The sequence below is a fragment of the Eurosta solidaginis genome, chromosome 1 (assembly GCF_040869045.1).
Source record: "Eurosta solidaginis isolate ZX-2024a chromosome 1, ASM4086904v1, whole genome shotgun sequence".
Lineage (NCBI taxonomy): Eukaryota > Metazoa > Arthropoda > Insecta > Diptera > Tephritidae > Eurosta > Eurosta solidaginis.
In genome coordinates, this window is record NC_090319.1 from 393,962,603 (window position 1) to 393,978,850 (window position 16,248).

The 16,248-nt window shown below is 34.5% G+C and overlaps 1 pseudogene; it reads left to right on the top strand.

Annotated features, from left to right (window-relative positions):
• Positions 1–282: 282 nt before the first annotated feature.
• The window catches only part of LOC137241444 (uncharacterized), a 36,296-nt pseudogene continuing 20,330 nt past the window's right edge, over positions 283–16,248 (top strand).

A 16,248-nucleotide genomic window follows, 5' to 3' on the forward strand; every position in this document is an offset into this window, starting at 1 on the left:
AACTTAAATTGACATAAGTTGTTATAATAGAATAAAAATTATCAAAAAGTTAAAACATGTCATTTTGCAGAACATCTTAAATCGACTTAAAATGCCGTGCTAAATTTTCGTTTGCCGATAACGGTATTTTAAGTCAACATAAGTTTGTTTTTGTGTGTGCTAATTTCTACTCTTTTTCTACATATGTAAGTTGTTGAGTTAAGGAAATACTGTCGAGCTTTTATGACTATTTCTCTATAAAAATGGAAAGGAGAAATGCATTAAGTCTTTTAGACATTAGTAATGAGTAATGTTGATTTTTCTACTGACGATTCGATTGTTGTTTCAAATTTAAATATAAGTGATTTCACGGCGCCCAGCTCGGATTCAAAAAGCGAAGTTGTAAGTATTTTACTTCTAAACAAATTTATTGGCTTCGTATAACAAAAACCAAAATTTTGAAAAATTCAGAAAGTATTGTAAACGAAGTGATACCAAATAAAACCTTGCACAAGTCACGAAAACAATTAAGAAACCTTGGGGAAAGTTATACTTCAAAAGCTGGAAAACTTATTCCTGCTCGTGTTGTGCGCCCGCTGAAATCTTGTAGAAAAAGATGCGCTGATAGAATAACATACGAAAAACAGCAATTGATACACAAACAGTATTGGCAGCAAGGCTCCTATAACTTACGTAAGGCATATGTTAGTAGCTTATTTGAAATTGAAGAAACGATCACTGCAAAAAGAGTTAAACACGATAAAAATCCTCGAAACAGAGCACATTCATACTATTATTTTTTAAAGCTTGAAGATAACGGAATTTCAGTTTGTCAAAAATGTTTCAGATTTACGTTATCTGAGACAGAACAATTTATAAAAACGATTGCAAAAGCAAAACTTGAAGGAGGCAGTGTAACTGGAGATTCGCGTGGAAAACATAAGTGCTGTAGAAAACTTTCTGTGACAAAAGAACGGAATATTATAGATTTCATAAACAGCTTTCCGTGTATGAGTCTGTATACTCGTCGTGATACCTCTAAGCGCTATCTACCGAGTGATTTGTCTCTAGCTGAAATACATTGCCTCTATAGAGATAAATACAACAATTCCCTATCCCTTTCAAAATTTGCTCAATTGTTTGGAACAGTAAATTTAAAATTAAAAAAACCACTTGCCACAAATGTGATTTGCTTCAATGTAAAATACAAGTTGCCAAATCTGAAAAACTTGAATCTCTAAAATTAGAGCAAATGGAACATCTCAATCTAGCACAAGCTTATGATGCTAAAAAAATTATAAGGAAAAATGTCTAAATGATATTGTAACGAATTTACTTGCAAATGCTCTTATTTGCAATCTAAAACTGTTGAATAAATAACTCCAATTTGTAATAATGCAAAATGGCCTTTATTAAAGTACTTCACAATAACAAACTGTGCAACGAATAGCTTGCTTAATAACCACACTGATTGATAGCTCAATGAAACTCTACTATTCAAAATAACACTGCTATTGCTCGCTAGATATCGTCTTAATCAAACTGCTTGAAAACTCAAATCAAACTGAATTACTTCTTACTCGCCTGCCCCGCTCTTATAGTTTACGCTGCATACTTCTAGGCTCTTCGATTTCCAGAAGTTACTAGTTCGGCTACAAAATCGCCAGCCATAACTACGTGCACAAATTATTGCTCTCTCTTGTGACAACTCAGATAAGATATATGCATGTGTTTGTGCATTGCCGCTCCGCTGCTCGTATACGTACATATGTGTAGACGAAATTATTTATTCGTTTATGTAGATACATAATGATTGAATTATTTATGTGAATGTTTGTAGTTTACAGTCTCTCGCGCATACATAGGCGTATAAGTAAATGCATCTGTGTGTGACATTTTTCGGCTGCCTTATATCTGTGTATACATGATTTGATTATTGACGTAAATACTGCTTATCGTGGCCTTGGCATCGCCTTAGTGATGGTATAACTTAGTGATGTTAATATCCGTGACAATATTAAACTCAAAGTGTTTTTTTTATCTTCAGCAGTGCTTTTTCCTACACCTCTGTTGAGAACTTCACTGTCATTCTACAAAAGGCTATTATGGACCTTTAATCTGACCATACATGACTGTGCAACAAATCAACCAATATGCTACATGTGGCATGAGGCCATAGCCAAAAGAGGTGAAACCAAAAAGCTTCATGCGTATTTACTCATTTATTGCAATTAAATGCTAATGTATATCATGTTCTTTTCTGTAGTGATTACTTCCCCAGGTCAAAACAAAAATTCTTTCATTGCAACTATTTTTGCGATTTTCCTGCAATTACAAAACAATTTAAGCATTATAGATCATAAATTCAAGATCCCTGGTCACACACACATGGAGGGCGATAGTGACCATGCTGAAAAAGAAAAACAAATCTTCAAGAAAAATCCATCATCCCCGGAATTGGTTTCAATTTACAAGAACAGTCGGAGTAAAGAAAAAAATTTTGGTTAATGAAGTGGATCAATCAAATATATTAGATTTTGCACACGCATCGAAAAATTCCTTTACATGGCGAAAAGTTGATGAAAACGGTGATAAACTCAGTTGGCAGAACATTAAGTGGTACATATTTACTATGGAATATGGTAAAATATATTTTAAAACAACTTTGAGTGGAGAACAACCTTTCAAATGCATAAATATAAGAAAGCGAGGAATCAGTTGTGTTAAAAAAGAAGATTTAAAAAATTGCTATGTCTCTCCAATAAAAATTAACACAAAAAAGAAAAAAAAAATAGCTAATAGATTGTGGATGAAGTTTATAGAGAATTTTACATGAACTTAATATCAGAAAATATGTTAGATTGCCATCCGGATCTAACCGAATATGAGGTTAATGACGAATAATTATTTACTTACTTTGAAGCCATTTATTCCCAAACTAACGGAAAAACTGGAATATTACATTTTTTTATTATACAACTATGAATTTTTATTGTTTTAAATAAAAAAAAAAAAAAAACAAGAACTGAAACTATATTATAATAATATACAAACATCCTATCTCTATTTACTTACTCGTTTTGATTTTAAGAAAAGATCTTATGTCCACTTGTACATTATAAAACGTTAGTCTCTCTTTTGTAATAAAATATTAAGTCTAATTAAGTCGTCATTTTTCTTTTGATTTCGTTTTACAAAACACCTTAACTGTAAAACAGTAAAAATAACATTTACAAAAGGATATTTAAAAAAAAAATAGTTGATTTTGTCTTTAAAAATAGTGAAACTTCTTCCTGGGTTAAAAATATTTTTTAAAACCCCAACAGAATAAATTTTAAACAAAATCGTTAATATCTCCAAACATGATTTTTAGACTTAAAATATTATGACAAAACGACACAGATATACATATATATGTATACATATTACATTTTTGAATAGTTTTTTCTCAGCACTTCTTGGAAATGAAATTCACCCTGTTTTGGATTTAATATACAACAACACCACAAAGCGCGGTTTTGACACCAGAATTTGTTTTTTTTTTTTGTAGAGACGACAAATCAAGATCAAAAATATCACACAAATTTTGGTTCCCATTGTCTAGCGGTCCCAGCTTAGATTACCTAATAAAGACTAAATATATAAAGACCTAGACTTTAAACACGGCGCCACACCCCTTACAGAGTCCAATCGGGGATAATTTGGGCCTTGGAGTATTCGTTTAAAGCGATGACTCTCTTTATTCGTTTGTTTATTTGCCATCACTTCAAGTTTCTTTACACTTCCATATAAACAACCTTGGCAAGTAATATAATTCCATTAAGTATAGTACGCAATGGGCAAACTTTGGAAAACTTTTTTATGAGTAAAGAGAATGAAGGATCTAGCACAACACAGACCAAAGTGAAGGTTGCGTTGCGCATGCGCTGTCGGCTGGAAGATGGCAAGTGAGCTATTTTGTGCCTGTGTGTGTATGTACATATTACACTGTATACCTTCTTAAAGGGTTGAGTTATATACACATTGATCTCTATATATATATTCACATATCATTCCATATATGCATAAACATATACATATGTATTTGATTATATGATATGTTTATATGAGTGTTTCTTTGCCACGGGTGACCTAATTTTTAACTACCTTGCACTTCCTTCATTGAATTTCGCAGAAGCACAAAAACACCAAAGAATGTGGTGGGGGAACTCTTAATGAATTTAGTTATTAGGGGAACTTGTTCGTCATTTCCTAAATAGTTGACATTGAACACAATAATAAAAGCATGTTGTTGCATGCGAGACAAAAGAAAAATGACTCGAGTCTTTAGATCTGATGTATATACGTACATACATAAGGAAAGGTTCTTATCACACATGTATGTTTGTATATACCCACGAACATATATGTATGTATGTATGTTTGTACATGTATAACATCATAAGAATATTTTACTGCTAGTTAAGACCCAAAAGCTGAATGAAAAAACAGCTCTAATTTTTCTAACATTTTTCTAACAGGCTGAAACACGACTTTTCGCGATTAACCGCTTAGTTTCAGTGACATTTATTTTGAAAAATTGCCTTTTATTAAAGAATATTAAAAAAAAAAAACCCTTAGCCGATACAACACCGGCTACGCGATCCACAGTATGTCTGCGCATAACACTTATCTGCGTAGGCGGCCTTTGGCCACGCTTCATAAAAATAATCCTTAGCCGATCCAACACCGGCTGCGCCATGCACAGTAATTCTGCATAGAACACCTTTCTGCATAGGCGGCCTTCGGCCGCGCCTTAAAAAATAACCCTGGGCTACGCCACGCCAAGTCCGGGTGTGTGGTATAACCGTGGCTACCGCCACGGTGATGTCGTTCTGCGTAGTACACTCTTCGCACTTTAAAAAAAGTAATGTTTTTCTTAATTAATTTTCTCATGTACTTTGACTTGTAATTTCATAATCTGAATAAAATTTAGAAATAATAATCTAATATATAAAATTCTTCTGTCACGGTGTTAGAGGCTTAACTGCTCCAAAACGGCTAAACCGATTCTCATGAAATTTTGTGAGCATATTGGGTAGGTCTGAGAATCGGACAACGTCTACCTTTTTTTTCGCTACGTGCCTAGGGTCTTGAGATCAAAACGTGGACCCGGGTACCCCTAGAATATGTTTATACAATATGGATATCAAATGAAAGCTGTTGATGAGTGCTATAGTACAGGATAATTTTCATACAACTGGTAGGCTATGGTCTCGAGATATAGCCCAAAACGTGGACCCGGGTACCCCTAGAATCTGTTTATACAATATGGATATCAAATTAGAGCTGTTGATGAGTGCTATAGTACAGGATAATTTTCATACAACTGGGAGGCTAGGGTCTCGAGATATAGCCCAAAACGTGGACCCGGATACACCTAGAATGTATTTTTATATTATGGGTATCAAATTGGAGCTGTTGTTGTGTGCTATAATACAGTGTAAGTTTTACACCGTTGAGTGACTAGGGTCTCGAGATATGGGCCAAAACGTGGACCCGGATACCCCTATAATGTGTGTGTATTATGGATTTCATATGGAAGCTGTTGCTGAGAGCTCTAAAGTTCATTGTGATATTCGATTTAGTCGCATAAACCTGGCAAAACTGATAAATATGCATGCGAAGCCGAAATAAAGACAAGAATTAATAATACCGACTTACCTATTTACATACGTCCTCTTCGATTTGCCTGAAATTTAGTATATAAATTTGCCTATATTAGTGCTTTTTCCGGGAAGTATAACAGACATGGACTGGGACTGGGATTAGGACTAGGACTGGGACTGAGACTGAGACTCGGAGCGGGACTGGGACTGAGGCTCGGAAAGGGACTGGAACAAAACACATACCACCCTCTGGGACTGGCAATAAGAGATGAAGAAGAATGAGAAAAAATTGAGAGAAGAGAAAGAGAGAAGGAGACTGAGAAAGAGATAGAATGAGACGAAGATGGAGATAGATGAAGTGAAAAAGACGGAGGGAGGAGTGAATAAAAAGATTAGGAAAAAGTGTAGAGGGGTAGGGCAGACTTAGACGGAAAAAGCTTATTAAAATGTATGCAGATAGACCAAATTTAGGGCAGAACAACGTCTGCCGGGTCTGCTAGTAATTTTATAATTTTCTATTATTCTTCTAACAATTTTAACTAAAATTTGTTTAATAACGAAATTTTAGTAAATTTATATGGATTATGTGCTGTCGGGATTTCGTTATGTCGGAATTTTGTTGTCAGGATTTCTGAAAATTGTCGGGATTTTGAAAGTCGGGATTTTGAAAGTCGGGATTATGAGGTGCACCCGAAAGAAAGTAAAAAAAAATCTGGCCACATGTGAGAGTATCGAATTATGCAACGCGGAAAACGACCATTCAAAGCTGATGCAGTTATACAAGTTGTTGAAGTGCGAACACCAGTTACGCAGTGGATTATTTTTGGCAAAATTTTGCCGGCAAAGTGGTAAATGAAAAGGCACAAAGTGGCTGGACGTTCTACCAGGAACAGCAAAATTTAGTCGACTAACAAGATCGGAGGAGTCAATCTCGCCCATAATGAGCTTATGTATGAACATTGCCCCGAGTAGAGTTCTTCGATTTTCTAAAGTTCGCAGATTAATAAGGAGAAGCCTATTTCTATATGGTGGCAAATGGACCATTGAATCCCAGTTAAGACCACGTAGTGAAAATATAATGAATTGCTTCTGTACCGACTCAATACGCTTTATAAAGTTGTGATGCCCTGAGCACCAAACACACGAACAATCGCTTCACTGTGTGATCTCCGCTGAGTTGAGAGCGGCAGGTGGAGGAAGATTTGATCTCTGGTGGTCCCAATTGGTATCGCGGTACAGGGATAACTGACCTGACGCGGCTAAATTCTAATTTACAATGATTGTGACACCCTCTCCTTTTCTATTCCACTTCCCCTCCTTTTTCTGTTTATCTCTTTTTCAATTCCGTTTACACTCCTTCATCCATTCTCTTTCTTTCTCTCTCACCATTTCGTTTTCTGCATCCCACCCTCCCTTTCTTTTTTACCTCCATCATTTTTCTCACATTTTATCCATTTCCCTCTTCCTCTCTTACTCATCGTCCTTATACATATTTATATATGATGTCTAAACTAGAGATTGGCATTGAAGGTCAGTATTTTTCTTTTTACAATTTGGAACGGTTTCATTTTGTTGTGGACCTTTACAATTAATCTATGGTTCATATTTCCTATTTATTTGTGTTTAAAACCAAATATTTTGCACCGGGCGCAGATGTTGGCGGGGCTGCAAATATGTAAATTACTTTGGTCATACGAGCTTTTACGTTAAATTACAGTATTTCATGGATACACATTTCACATTCACAAAATTTCAATCATTTTTAATTCAACCCCTTTTTCGAATCAAATTGGGAGTGGTAAAATTATGCGCTTGACCTTCACATCTGAAATCTGGATATATATGTATATGTACATATGTATACAAAGATGTTTTTTTGCAAACAGATACATATGAATGGGTAAATATGTACATACATACACACATAATTATATATCTTGTTATTTCAGGAAGTTAAATTAGAAATTCAAAGTGAATAAGGGAATGAGCAGATTGATAAAAGTACGTATGTATGTATGCAGATATATTCGAATGTGTGCAAAATTATAAATTTTACGCACCCTTATAAAAAAGGATAGACACAAGGAAAAACAATGATCCTGTGCTCTTACATAACTGTTCAGCCCTATTCTTTTGGGGTTAAATCTGTTGAGGCATACTCATAATCGAAATTTAGTAGGAACTTAAAATTAGTTGTACCTTTATTGAAAGATAGCTCATAGGAAATTATGTCAAAAGCTGTAACTAACTTTAAGTGTATACCTTATTTCGACTATGTGCCACTAATACAGGCATTCATTATTATATATGTATCGAACCTGCCTAATACTGTTTTCACACAGAAACTTAATGATCTCATTTCACCTTCTAATGAAATCGTAAATTTTATGCTTTCACACAGAAGTAACTGCTCGATTAGTATGAAGGATGAAATGTCAAGCGAATAAAATGAGAACGCTATATGACAGACAATAATGACATTTACTTTGACAAATGACATTTTTAAGCACTGAACACACCAAAAACCAAGAAGCGAGACGCTGCCAACAGAGTTGGATTGTGCTTTTGACTTCATTAGGCATTCGATTAGTTACTAATGAAATAATTATAGATTCGAATTTTGTAGGGAAGATTGAGATCAATAAACGTCTTAATGAAGAAAACTGCCTTTATTATTCAATAAGCCATCTGTGTGAAAACAGTATAAGTTCATAATTAGCAAATTTAGGGAAACTGGATTTATTTGTTTCCCAGCTGTCCATTTGATAAAGCTGATGCAAAACTGTAAAAATGTTTGCAAAATATAAGCTTGAAGTCATGGCAAATAAAGAATAATGATAAGTTAAACGATTTTTACAGAAAAACAATTTTTAGGATACACCATGGCGGTACTATACAAGGTGGCAGCATGGTACAGCTGATTTGTAATTTTTTTATTTGATTTGATACATCAACTTCCGGCGCAGTACAATTTTGACATTATCCATCGAATTTACAAAAACAAAGTACATGGAACTTTTATTTATGTTTGTAGGTATGTCACTATGCTGCCACCTTGTATGGTTCCGCCATGGGATACACTTTTGAATTAAAAAAGAACTAGACCGAAAGCATGTGGACTTAGTTCATTTTGATAAATTATATAAAATTTTTCTGTCAGAAGCCGCACTAGTTGACGGCTCGACAATTAACAATTCCAACAAATCTGTGGAAAAATGATGAAAAACTTGGCGCTTCTGAGCTGTTTGAACCATGAGAAACCTCAATATTCCTCATCAGGAATGATCACCAAAACTATTAAGTTAAGAAATATAATAAAACATGTTTGGACTTCTGGAAGTGACTTCAATCATAATCTTAATCTAAGATCTATATCCTCATAACTAGAGCTGTAGTTAAGGTCGACGCTTTTGCATGCTTTCATGCTGTGACAAAAAACCATTTCCAAAAATTATCAAGTAATTAAAGCTCTTGATAATCGACTAGTCGAACAATCGACTGTAAACAGGAGCCCTACAAATATTGTTTAAAAAATCACGAAAAGGCATGCGAATCGTTATTATAAATGACACCAAAAAATCAGTGTTAACATCATAATCAATTACTACTAACAAACAAAATTATGATCAAATGTTCAAAACCACAATATTTTATACGTTTAAAGCGGCAGTTACCCACGAACGTACGTACAAAAACGGTACGTACGTAGCCCGGAACGTAGAAATCAAAACAACAATTTTTTCCGTAAGAACGTGTCAGCTGATCGCTCTCTCACTAGACAGAGTTGCCTAGTAAACTTGTGTGCGCTAATTTTTGACCGTTTGCAGTTTTATGCAGAAACACCTAATTAAAGTTTGAAAAATTATGAAAATAATTCGAAATAATTATGTAAAAGTGCAGATTATAAATATGCAATCTATTTATATTTATTTAATATTAATTCCGGCCTTTGACAACACCAAAAATTAAAATGGAAAAAGTTGTTTCCATAAGCATGCATGAAACTGGTCAATGGCAACAGTGCTTTGCTCTAAACAATACACACACAAATATGTTATGTACATGTACACAGACGCACACATTGATGATTCCTACGGGCTTCAGGGTTCGCTCAAAAGTGTTTCGTACGACAAACGTCCGTACGTACGGCACACGTCGTTGGGTAACTGCCGCTTTGAGCCGTAGTTACCCACGAACGTACGTAGAAAAAACATGTCAGCTGACACGACCTAATGCGGCAGTTACCCACGAACGTACGTAGAAAAAACGTGTCAGCTGACACGACCTATCTTATGAGTGTGCAATGTAAACGAAAACTCACCGACGTGCAACGCCCGTACGTACGTAGCCCGGAACGTAGAAATCAAAACAATTTTGATTTTTTCCGTAAGAACGTGTCAGCTGATCGCTCTCTCACTAGACAGAGTTGCCTAGTAAACTTTTGTGCGCTAATTTTTGACCGTTTGCAATTTTATGCAAAAACGCCTAATTAAAGTTTGAAAAATTGTGGAAATAATTCGAAATAAATATTTAAAAGTGCTGATTATAAATATTTAATCTATTTATAATTATTTAATATGTATTCCGGCCTTTTACAATATCAAAAATTAAATTGGAAAAAGTTGATGTTTCCATAAGCATACATGCAAAATGGTCAATGGCAACAGTGCTTATATGTAAACAATACACACACAAATATGTTATGTACATGTACACAGACGCACACATTGATTCGTACGGGCTTGAGAGTTCGGTCAAACGTGCTTCGTACGACAAACGTCCTTACGTACGGCACACGTCGGTGGGTAACTGCCGCATAACTTATGAGTGTGCAATGTAAACGAAAACTCACCGACGTTCAACGCACTTACGTACGTAGCCCGGAACGTAGAAACCAAAACAATTTTGATTTTTTCCGTAAGAACGTGTCAGCTGATCGCTCTCTCACTAGACAGAGTTGCCTAGTAAACGTGTGTGCGCTAATTTTTGACCCTTTGCAGTTATTAAACAAAAAAGCCTAAAGATTGTTTAAAATTTTGTTGAAATATCCTAAAATTATTATATAAAATTGTAGGTTACAAATAAATGAACTAGAAATCCTTACTCAGTATTTGTTTCTGCCATTTGCACCATGAAAAATTGTAATTCCAAAAGTTGACGTTTGCATAAGGATGCATTCAAACTGGTCAATGGCAACAGTGCTTTGCTGTAAACAATACACACCCAAATATGTTATGTACATGTACACAGACGCACACATTGATTCCTACGGGCTTGAGGGTTCGGTCAAACGTGTTTCGTACGACAAACGTCCGTACGTACGGCACACGTCGGTGGGTAACTGCCGCTTTAGTTTTGTGAGAACGTGCAATGAGCAAGCTCGCGGAAGAAAAAGATTTTACGTTGCGGTTTATTGAAACCTACGAATGCAAAGGTCGGATGGAAAAAAAAAATTGCCAAAAATCAGGTAATTTTCTTAGTGGCTTAAGATTAGCATCTTATTATATAATTGAATAAGCTACATACTCGAAAAAATTCTTAGAAGAAAGTTGAAAAATTTTTTTGAAAATTCGCAAAATTTACAAGCAATAAAAAATTGTTATCCGATGACATGTTTCAATACAAATGGCGCTTGATGCTTTCTGCTTGTGTGGTGGCCGGGCAAGCAACAATCACCCGAACCGCACAAAACTACACGTTGCTATGGCAACCATCAAGCAAATTTTGTGCGTTGCCCGGCAGCTTAATTGTAATTTTGTTTTGGTCGATATTTCGAATTCATTCTGAAGGATCATCTGAATATATTCCATCGCTGATAAATTACCTTAATGATTACTTCAGAATTTTTCGGTGATAGCTGAATGGTTAGAATTACACTGAAAGAAAAAGACTGGTAAAATCAACCATTGACCGACTGGTCAATTCAACCGAAATTTCTGTCAATTTTTATCCATCGCAACAAGATGTTGAAGCAACTGCGCACAAATCGTTGATTCGTAATTTACCGTTTTATTAGTCCAATGAACAAAAAAAGTTGTTGCGACAGCTTTGTATGAAAGTACCTATGTTGCCATATAAATATGTAAATAAATGTAAGGCGCGAAAACCTCCGAAGAGGTTTTAGGCCGAACTTCTCTTATAATTTGCGTCGTGCTCTTTTTAGTTTTTCTTACAAATTGTCGGGACGAACCTACTTGTTTTATGCCGACTACGAACGACATCTGCAAGTCATATGAGTTTTCACTGAGAGCATTTCATGGCAGAAATACATTCGGAGTGCTTGCCGAACATTGCCGAGGGCCGACCCCGCTTAGAAAATTTTCTTCTAATTGAAAAAGCTTGTTTCTAAAATTTTGATGTTGCTTTGCCCGGGGTGTGAACCCAGGGTATTCGGTGTGGTAGGCTGAGCACGCTACCATCACACCACAGCGGCCGCCATATAAATACGTAAATATGTGAATACATAAATAGGCATGCTTGCTACATACATATACATACATATATATATAGAAATGAAAATAGTAGTCACAAACAGTGTTGCCAGGTGATGTAAAAAAAAGAAGCTAGATTGGTAAAAAAAAAGGTTAGAAAAGGCTAAATTTAGAAAAAAAAGAAGCTAAAAAAAGGCCAGAAATTTTTTGGTTAATTCATTAATTTTTTTTATATTTTAGTTTACACATTTGTAAACAAAAACTTATAAACATAACTTAAGCATAACTTCCTGTTTCAAAACATATCAGGCACATTTTCTTTGACTAGCACATGGAATTACTTTAAATTATTGCATATGTGTATATACATAAAAAAATATTACAAACTAATTATTTATATAAAATATTCCCCGTCTGAAGAATCAGAAGAGCTTAAGTCTGGGTATAAAATTTGGCTATTTACCATAGATATGAGATCATCGGTAATTTCAAAGTCATTACAACATTTAGATAATCGTTTTAACGAGCATCTAATATTAAGCAGCGCGTTAAGCATTTTAATTTTTAGTTTGTTCCTTAATTTAGTTTTCAGAATTTTCATGCCACTAAAAACTCTTTCAACCTCCGCGTTACTGAGTGGTAATACTAAATAACTAAATATGAATTCGACAAGTTCTAAAAAAGGAGCTTCGTTTAATGCATTTTTATGTAAATTCCATGGTGGAGTGTACATTTTTCCATTGTATTGTTATAAGTTTTCGCCACTGCAGCTCTATTAATGCTATTTGACTTGAAGAGCAACTATACTTCTCTTTTGCAAAGTAAGAAAATATATCTGGCTTTGAAATTTTCAACGAATTTTCAGCAGAAAAAGAATTAATCTTTTGTAGAGAACTCATATTATTAGGTATTAGATGTTCACAGGAACTATTGAAATTATTTTATTTTAGAAATTTTTAAAAATACATTCGGAGTAAAAAAGGCTAGAAAAAAGTCACGAAGCTAAACATAAAATTTCGAGGCTAAAGGCAAAACAAAAAGGCTAAATCAAGCCTCGAAAAGGCTAACATGGCTACACTGGTCACAAAACTGATTCTCAATTCTTTCAGTTGCAGCGCAGCTCATTCTCAATTTCTTCTCTCGCATATAGTTGCCCCACTTGATTGTTTCGGACAAAACTTGTAGTATAAATGTTTGACGTAACATTTTAAAAAGAGAACTTGTAAGTTATAGAAAAGTAAAGAATCAAATCGCAGGAGGGTAATTCACCACTGGAGTTACTTTACATGTAATTCGGCAAGTTTAATTTTCGTAGCACTTTAAGTTGAAACGATTCCAAAACAACTCAAAATTTTATTTTGTCGGAAACATCAACATTAAAAAAGGATGTTTTTTTATTGTATTTTTAGACTCGTTCGCGTGAGTGAAAATTCATAGAAACTTGAACAAAATGTTACTAACTTTGGAAAAATCATGTTCGTTCAAGCAAAACTTTTGCAACAAGAGGGCGCAATTTTGCATTTCGCTTGGACGAGAAGTTGAGAGCGCAGTGAGCGTAAAATTCTCTATGAAAGTTGCTCATGTATTGACAGTTGATCGCCGTTGAAATGACCTGTAGGATCAGTTGTGTTAACTGAAAAATCAGTTAGATTGATTAGGAATCTGTCAATTTTACAAACTTAACTTAAGAGCGACAATTTCTCTTCTGTTGAAATGACAAACTAATTTGTTCGCTTGACAAAGAACTCGGTCGAATTAACCATAATTCGATCAATTTCACCGAATCTCCGTTAAGTCAAGAACAACAGAACCGATTTGTTGATTTTACTAGCACTATTTCTTTCAGTGTATACAACGGAATCGGATCCAGAACAGCAATCAAATGTTACTTAAAATAAATAGTGAAGTACGATTTTTCAGTGAAATCAAAAGTATCCACAGATATGAATCTTAAATTATTACTCATGGATATTCATTTTCAGGGTACATTTTTCTCTCCCAAAGAGATATTATTTTTCAAACACAAAATGTTTTTAAATACAAAATGTTTTTTTATCAAATTTTTCCAAAAACGCTAACCGGCAGATTATTCTTATTTTTGGTTGTGCAATTGAAGCTTATGTTAAGAGGGTATTGAATAAATTGTTTTCTTTAACCTTCTAAAAGAGCCAAAGTTGATTTTTTTTGTTCGTTTTTTTTTTTTACTGCTATCCGATTCCTAAAATTTATGTGTTTTTTTGGCACTGAGAACTCTGCCAGTCGTTCTTACACAGCAGTGTTTGACAAATAAGTTGTTGCGTATCGTCTTTTATAAAAAAAAAACTCTTAAAAGGGCTGAACAAGCGAAAGCCGCAGAGTTTATAGTTTCCAAATTATAGCCTGAATACCAAAATGTAATCGAAACCTTTGTTAAAATATATAGACTATCCTATCCCCCTTTATTCATAAAAATTACAAGAGGTTTAGAAAGCTTTTTAAAAAGACATTTCCGTACAAATTTACAATTATAAGTTATAATTTTAAATATGTACATATAAAAAGATAGGCGGCATGCCTAGAACACCTAAATCTAAATAGTCATTAACGCAACAAGTGAATTAGGAGTCTGTTATGCGGGTCCATAGATAATGTGACTCATTAATTTGATGGTATGCTTAGTAAAAAATCAAGACTTTTGAGTTAACTCCATTTGGCCCAAGGTATTCGATATGAATATAAATACATTTTTCAGCCCGAAAAGCCTGAAAAGCCCCAAAACGCAACACAACCACAATTTTAACACGCAGCTATTGACTTTCTATTTCGCAACTGCGTCACGCACACATCCATACGTATCCAGCCTTCTAAGGCAATATCATACGAAGTAGTGTTTTGTTTGTGTATGTGTCGCGTTTGACTTTGCGTGTTGTAAAGCCTTGCTATGCTTCGTCCTTTTTGCAGGCTTTTTTTTTGTGAGTCGCTGTGTTTGGCTTGCAGGCGTTTTTCATGTCGTCGTTTTTTGCGTGCTAAAGTTCGTCTTTCGGTTGACACGAACACTTCCGTGTACATTTGGTGATGCGTCATCTACGACGAAAGTTTCCAAATAATGTTAGTAATATCTCCTCCACTATCACCGTTCTAGTTACTACGAAAGCAAGTTTGGTCTTACAATGAAATCTAAGTTGCTTATAAGGCTTTTGGGGTTTATTTGATGCTCGGGCGCGTTGAATAAGTCAGGTTTGTATGCCGTTAAGCAGTTCTGGCGATGCTCTTCTCATTCAAGTATTGATCCTCATCCCACTGTGAATTAAATATGACTCACTGCGTCACTAGGTTTCGCATTAAGGGTTGTTTTCAAGATTTTTTGCGATTTTTCAAGGAACTGAAGGATGTAAAAAGATTGTACTTCGAAAAGCAGGATAATTGAAAAGAATTTGCATGACTTATATTTTATTATTTGGAGATTATATGTACATATATGTTCATATTTGTAAATAGTAGGGTGACCTAAAAAAATTATGTTTGCATGAACAATTTCAAGTTTGTAAACATTGTGAATTTATACAAGTGGCGAGGTTTGAAAAAAAAAAAACGTTCACAATAGTAAACAGCCTGGATCACCTGTTAAATCGCATTTCAATGACTAAAATGATTATGCTCAGTAGTTTTTTTCAAACATTGTTGTAGGGGACTGCTATATTGAATTTTTGACATATTTTAAAATGTTAGCTTATCTGCCTCGTCATACTGTCTAATTAACTCGATTTTAAAAATTAATATTAATTTGGAATATGATTTTCTGTAGACACATTTAAAAGAAAAGTTGGCTTAGAACACAAATGGGCAATTAATGGCACTTCAATTTATTAACCGCGAGCAAAAAACAAACCTTTAATCCATTCTCTGGCCATTCGCAACAGCCGTTCTCCCCGTCAGCTATTCTTTGACAGGTAGGTATGGCAATGGAGGAATAGAAAGATTTTACACTTGTATGAATTCACAATGTCTGTAAACAAGCATGCATTCACAGCCGAAATGAACGTAGTGCTGCGGTGTCCCAAGATAAAAGCCCTTGACTTTAATGAGAGATCGTTGATTTAAATTAACATTAACATTAATATTGATAATAATTTTTAATTCACAAAAAACACAACAAATTATTTATAATAAGAAATATATTAACAATATTTATATACCTTACTAATAGTGAT